This window comes from Cucurbita pepo, unplaced genomic scaffold (assembly GCF_057944985.1).
Source record: "Cucurbita pepo subsp. pepo isolate OVF unplaced genomic scaffold, ASM5794498v1 scafford_134, whole genome shotgun sequence".
NCBI classification, from domain to species: Eukaryota; Viridiplantae; Streptophyta; class Magnoliopsida; order Cucurbitales; family Cucurbitaceae; genus Cucurbita; species Cucurbita pepo.
Genome location: NW_028258037.1, coordinates 31,499 through 39,039, shown reverse-complemented (window position 1 = coordinate 39,039; position 7,541 = coordinate 31,499). Strand labels below are relative to the sequence as shown.

At 33.0% G+C, this 7,541-nt stretch overlaps 1 pseudogene; it reads right to left on the bottom strand.

Annotated features, from left to right (window-relative positions):
• Positions 1-2,182: 2,182 nt before the first annotated feature.
• On the bottom strand, positions 2,183-7,119 carry LOC147781819 (uncharacterized; annotated as a pseudogene).
• Between the last annotated feature and the right edge of the window lie 422 nt (positions 7,120-7,541).

The window sequence follows — 7,541 nt, the reverse complement described above, 5'->3', positions numbered from 1 at the left end:
TAATAATATGAAACAATATACACCATTGTTGGTCGTATAAACATGGCTTGTGACTCAGAGTACTTTAGTTCAAGTCTATGTCACAATAGACTACAACATATAGCGTTAAAGAATAAAGATATATGTTGCGAAAGGAGTTTTAGAGGATAAATGAGTCAGCTCCACAAAAGTTGTCATCAAATAAAATGAACTAGGATTGGAAATGGCCTATATAGGTGTTGAGCACCTCTAATTCCATCCTTTGGTGGATCAAAAAAATAGGATGGATGACCCAAAAAAACGTATGACAAGTCACAAACTTAGGAATTAGAATTTCAAGTCAAAATGAATTTCTTAGACTTAGGTTAGAATAAGTTGTGCATTTGTTTTAAATTTATTTCATTATCATTTTCAATTTCACTTCTAAATTACTTTTCGAACACGTAAGACCATGGCGGTGTTTTCGACGATAAAGTATGTTTATGTTGAAAGTTTATTGTTTAAACGATGATGTTTTAAGAGTTATATTCCGCATATGAACTTAGATTAAGATGATAGTAGCAACTTTAGGTAGCTGAAATCTAGGGTCCTTACATATGTTCTTGTGATTTTTCTAAACATTTTGTTCATTGACCTCATTTTAAATTCCCGTCTCTAAAGCTCTCAATAAAATTCCACAATTTAAAATTTTAAAAGAAAAGGGGAGAGAGTTAATTATTGCCGGGGCTAGAGTGTGATACAATGTACAACTACGGAAACACAAAACGGTTGGATATTTCATTCACTTCGCTGTATTTTCTTACTCTCAATACTACGGGTTATTTTTTACAATACAAATATTTGTATAAGATAACATACACAATGTATTTTCTCAATTGTGAATACACACACCACCACAAATAATCCATATAAAAAATATTTAACCTTTTAACCCTTTCAAAGTCAAAGTTTTGACCTTTTTACTGCCCAAACCAGAAGCTGCACCACCAAAAGAAGAAAGGGAATTATAATACAACAAAGAAAAATCGCTCCCACCGTTGCAAGCGAAATGTACCATGCAATTTTTAAAGCATTAGATTTCCTATATGAGACATTTACCAACTAAACTCCCACCAAGTAGTTTTGTGATAAGGAGGCAATGGCAATGCACATGGTTACCGTTAACATCCATGCACAAATCCTATTTTTCAAAGGCAATCGACCTATGATGAACATAATCACACATATTGATGCAAAGAATGAGATAGAATTTGTAACCAAGTAACCAGTGTAAGAATTTCCTTGGTCTGAAGTTGGGTAGGCCATTACTGCAGTTCCTGCTATCAATGTTTTCAAAGTATTGCTACTATGAAACGAACGATGAATAGTGCTATTGGAGTTGAAAGGAATGTCTTCTTGCCAGACCCCGCCGGGAGGGTTGATTGCGCCTTGAAAAGCCACTGTTGCAATCACCGTTGCCAACAACATCATTGTGCCTTGCACTTCTTGAAACCAATCACCTTTGTATTCAAGGTTCTTCATCCACAAACTTCTTATAAACTTTTTGAGTGTTAGTGATAACGATGGCTTTTTATCGCATTGTTCTTCAGTTCTGCTTGGTGATCCCTTCTCATTTGAGGCAGCACAGTTGTTTGTATGTTTGTTCCCGTTTTTTTTTTCCCGGGATAGACAATAAATATTGTACTATCTGCATAATTTGAATTCAATTTGTTTATATCATAATAGTGTTGAAGATTGTTGGGAAGGAGTCCCACATTGGATAATTTAGGAAATGGTCGTGGGTTGATAAGCAAGGAACACATCTCCATTGGTATGAGGTCTTTTGTGGAAGCCCAAAGCAAAGCCATTGGAACTTATGCTCAAAGTGGATAATATCATACAAATGTGGATATCCATGATTCCTAACATGGTATCAGAGTCATGCCCTTAACCTAGTCATGTCAATAGAAGGAGTCGAGCCTCGATTCGACTCGATTAAGGGGAGGTTTTTCTCTATACTGAACTTCTTTAGAGACGTATTTGATACCTAGTTTTTCTTCAACCAACCAATTCAATTATAAGAACATACCTCAATTCGTTTTAACATCATAGAAAAATCCAAAATGGTATTTTCATTCTCATTAGGAATCCATAATCTTGTGGATCTTCATTGGATCTTCAGTCATTGTGATCAACAACTTAAGAGCTTCCAAATGGTTGTGATTTACGCATAAATGAATAACAGTTGGATGATATCAATTTGCCCATTAATCACTGCATGGTGGAGAGGAATCAACCCATTCAAATCGTGAACCATGCAAGTGCTTGTGTTCTTCTCTAGCAAAGCTTGAACAATCTCAATCGTTCCATTTTCTGAAGCCAAGTGTGGAGGTGTCCTTTGCACGACATCAACTTTCCCAGCAAGTTCAGGATTGAGATCTAAAAGAAATCGAGTGAATTCAAGATGGCAATGCAAAATTGACACATGCAATGGACTCTCAGCGTTGGAAGAGGAGATTAGAACTCTTTGAATGATATTTGAGTCGCCTCGAATTAGTGTCTTCAAGCTTTGAATGGACTCAATCTTTGATGCTTCATAGAGCTTTCTTTTACTTTCTTCAATAGAGGAAATGGCTAATCTAAGCTCGTTGTCTTCTCCATTTGCCTCCAATGCTGATTCTCTACCTTACTCCCAAATGGGGTTTTCACATAGAATTTATAAGCCAACATAAAAAAAAAAAAAAAAAAAAAAAAAAAAAAAAAAAAAAAAACTATATTTTATTTATATGATTTTGTTGATTATTATTTTTTTTTTTTTAATGGATGACGAAAGGCTTCCAAGTTAGAATTGACCTTTGAAAATAATCATTATTTATACTTTCACTTCAGAGTGACAGCCAAGTGTAACCATCCTAATTTCCCTCGACACCCAAGTGTAACCATCCTAATTTAAATGGATAGGAAGCAAACCCAAGGAAGCTTGTTTGTTCAATTATTAATAGAAGTTATATCATTATTTATTTCACTTAATTTTATGGTTATAATTAAAAAGGAAAAGTGATGTTATATAGTAAGTATTTATAAATAATAGGTGTTCGGTTAAAGTCCTATAGTAAACTGAAACCATGTATATAGTCTTTGGGTAGTGCTTTCATAATATACATATCTAAAGTCATGATACAAATTTTTTAGCTAATATTCCTTCTTGAATTTTCTCTCTCCTATTTGTTTGTATTCATCTTGATCAAGTGTGTACGTTGTTGTGCAATCTTAACAATTGGCATCAGAGCTAGGCGAGATTCACCACGATCAGAGCTAGGCGTTGTTGTGCGTTGTTGTAGATGCCTTCTTTCTTTTCACAAAAGAACTCTAGATATTCTTTTAACATATCTCATGCAATAGACTCTAGAATAACAATACGAGAGAAATTCTACTTCTTAGCTGCCTTCTCCTATTAAGTTCAGTTTTTACCATAAGTTCTATTTTGAAGATTGTATCTTCTTATTTATCCATAATTTTCCTTTTGTAGATCCATTCATATCGTATGAGTTTAATTTCATCAAGAACATCTACATATTCTTGGATTTTATTACTTCAACTTATTATGCCATTGTCATCATCCCTAATAACTATTTTGAGGTAATAAGCCTTGAACTTGGTCACAATTAGGATTTCAATAGGATTGAGTCATCTCGTAACTTTTCCACTAAGTATATTTATCCTCTTTGAATTTGTTTCCGCATATATGTTTGACAATTCCAATTGTTGAAATGTTGTAAACTAAGTTTATGTTCCATAATCCTAAAATTGTCACATAAACAATTTTGAAGTGAGTCATATACCTCGTGCAATCTCTATTACATATCTTAACAAAAGTCTGGTAATGACATATAACATATATCTGTATCTATATATATTTTTTGGAATATATTCTTGCTTTCTCCTTTTACATCACAATTTTACAAAATGGTCCTCATGCTTAGAACTGGATTTCAATTCCACTTCCTATCCACTAATTTTAGTATACAAGGTTCTTAAACTTTATGATTTGCCAGTAGTAGACATATAACATTATGATTTGTCCATAATGTCTTGATAGATTCACCTCAATGGAATTCAACTTTAGTCATTTTTTTTTTTTTTTTTACTTCTTTTTTTTAAATTAGACTAAGTTGCCTTCGATAAAAATACTTATATATTGAATAATAATCAATCAGATTGATAACATATTCACAATATTCTATGTCTTTTATATTCATTAGATCACTTGAGAATGTATAACCCTAAAGTGCTCTTTGGTCTTGTAGCCTTATATAATAAAATTCTAATGACTATCTTGCATGAAAAAACAACATCTATAAACTTGTTTAGAGATTTTCCTTTTTACTAAAAGAAAATAATTTATGTTTTTATTCTTAATTCCATGATCATACATATCTCAATAATTTTATAATCTAGTAAATGTTAACGATGTCCTAAACGTATTTTCAAATAATTTTGAAAATATAAACTTTAATATTACAAAGTAATTCATAGTATATGAACTACTTAGAAATTAAGCTTCAGAAATTGAATTTCTCTTATGGTTACTAAAAACACCATATTCAACATTAAATAATCATTTTTATTTTATGAGATCTTAACGTCTCCTACTATATCAACTGTCATTGATTTCCTAATGCCAATATATAGAATCTGTTCTATGTCATCAAATATTTCCAAGAATTACATATAAAAGGTGATGAAGAATAAATCTTACGTTAACTGTCCAGGTAGTGTCATTTATTCTCTACCAAAAATCGAGTAAATCAAATTTACTTTCTTTTATCTTTTGTTTCATAGTGTCATTTAAAAAAATTCGAGCTGACCTAACAAATTAGTAATTATTTTCTATCATAGCTTGGGTCCTAATTTTTCTTATATTTGGTAACACTTAGTTTTGGATCATTTAGATAACTATCTAAATTTAGGTTTTATTGACTTAAATATCTCATATGTTTTTGTCATTTTCTTATCTTAGTCTTGATATCCAACATATTAACTAAAAGATATAAATGAAGATTTTTCGTTACCTTTTATTCATCACTCATGTGCTCTTCAAACAAAGATATGAACAAAGTTATGTTTTCCTTATTGTAAATACACACAACACCACAAATAATCCATATCCAAAATACAAGATGAAACACACAACATAACCTAGTTTTTGCGTAGCCCTCGATCTTTATTGAGTTGTGGTTGAAGTCATTGCATCTTTCTCAAAGTCAACGATTTGACCTTTTTGTAGCCCAAACGAAAAGCTTCACCACCAAAATAAGGAAAGGAATTATAATGCAACAAATAAAAACCACTCCCCCCATTACTAACCAAATGTACCATGCTATTACAAATGTTACTCTTAAAGTACGAGAGTGGCTAAATGAGACATTTAGCAGCCCAACAGCCAGTAAGTAACTATATGATAAGGATGCAATGGCAATGCACATGGTTACGGTTAATAACCATGAACAAATCCTATTTTTCAAAGGCAATCGACCTATAATGAACATAATCACACATATTGATGCAAAGAATGAGATAGAATTTGTAATCAAGTAAGGAACGTAATAAACTTCTTGGCCTGAAGCTGGGTAAGCCATTATTGCAGTTCCTGCTATGAAAGTTTTTAAAGTATTGTTACAATGCAACGAACGATGAATATTGCTATTGGAGTTGTAAGGAATGTCTTGTTGCCAAACACCTCCAGGAGGGTTGATTGCACCTTGAAAAGCCACGGTTGCAATCACTGTTGTCACCAACATCATTGTGCCTTGCACTTCTTGAAGCCAATCACCTTTGTATTCAAGGTTCTTCGTCCACAAACTTCTCAAGAGCTTTTTGAGTGTTGTTGATGTTGATGACCCTTTATTGCATTGTTCTTCAATTCTACTTGGCGATTCCTTCTCATTTGTGGCATCGGAGTTGTTTACAATGTTTGTTCCAGTTTTTATTCCTTGGATAGACAAGAAATATTGTACTATCTGCACAATTTGAATTCAATTTTTTTTATATCAAGATAGTGTGAAGGATTGTTGGGAGGGAGCCCAACATTGGCTAATTTAGGGAATAATCTAAGGTGTATGATTAAGGAATACATGTTCATTCATATGAGGCCTACATCTCCATTCGTATGAGGCCTTTTAGGGAAGCCCAAAGAAAAGCCACCATAGCTTATGCTCAAAGTGGACAATATCATATCACTACGGAGATCCATGATTCCTAACATAGTCATGTCAATAGAATCCTCAAATGTCAAACGAAAGAAGTTGGGAGCCTCAAAGGTGTAGTCAAAAGTGACTCAAGTTTCGAACAAATAGTGTACTTTGTTCGAGGGTTCTATAGGCCTTAAGTGAAGCTCTATATTGTACATCGTTCGAGAGGAGGATTGTGGGAGGGAGACCTATTTGATACCTATTTAAGCTCTGAAATAATAATTTTTCAGTTTTTTTAAATAATCAAATAAGAAATTAAATTTTCTTTAACCAGCTATAATTCAATTATAATAACATACCTCAGTTCCTCTTAACATCATAGACAAATCCAAAATAGTATTTTCATTCTCATCGCCTTCGTTGAGGAACCCATAATTTTGTGGATCTTCAATCATTGTGATCAACAACTTAAGAGCTTCCAAACGATTGTGTTTTATGCATAAGTGAAGAACACTTTGACCATTGTGAAGCTTAACCCAAGGAGATCTTGGCCTTGCAATGATCAACCGTTGCATGATATCAATTCTTCCATTAATCACTGCATGGTGGAGAGGAATCAACCCATTCAAATCACGAACCATGCAAGTGCTTGTGTTCTTCTCCAGCAAAGCTTGAACAATCTCGACCGTTCCATTTTCAGAAGCTAAGTGGAGAGGTGTCCTTTGCATGTCATCAACTTCCCCCGCAATCGACTGAATTCAAGGTGGTGATGCAAAACTGAGACATGCAATGGACTCTCAACGTTGGATGAAGAGATTAAAACTCTTTGAATGATATTTGGGTCGCCTCGAATTAGTGTCTTCAAGCTTGGAATGGACCCAATCTTTGATGCTTCATAGAGCTTTCTTTTACTTTCTTCAAAAGAGGAAATGGCCAATCTAAGTTCGTTGTTTTCTCCATTTGCCTCCATTATTGTTTCTCTAACTTACTTCCAATTAGAGTTTTCACATAGAATTTATAAGCCAACATTAAAAATACTATATTTTATTTATATGATTTTGTTGATTTTTTATTTATTTATTTTTAATAGACGTTAGAGACTCTCAACTAAAGTTGACCTTTTGAATTTAAAAAATAGTCTAATTATTGCCCTCAATTCCAAGAAGAAAAAAATCATTATTTATACTTTCATTGGAGAGTGACACCAAAGTGTCACCATCCTAGTTTAAGTGGATGGGAAGCAAACCCAAGGAAGCTTATTTGTTGAATCATGGATAGAAGTATATATCATTATTTATTTCAGTTAATTTTATTGGGATGCTATGGTTTCTCATTGATAAGGATAATGCTTCTCGTGATTTGATTAAGTTAAATTATACCACACTTTTTGAA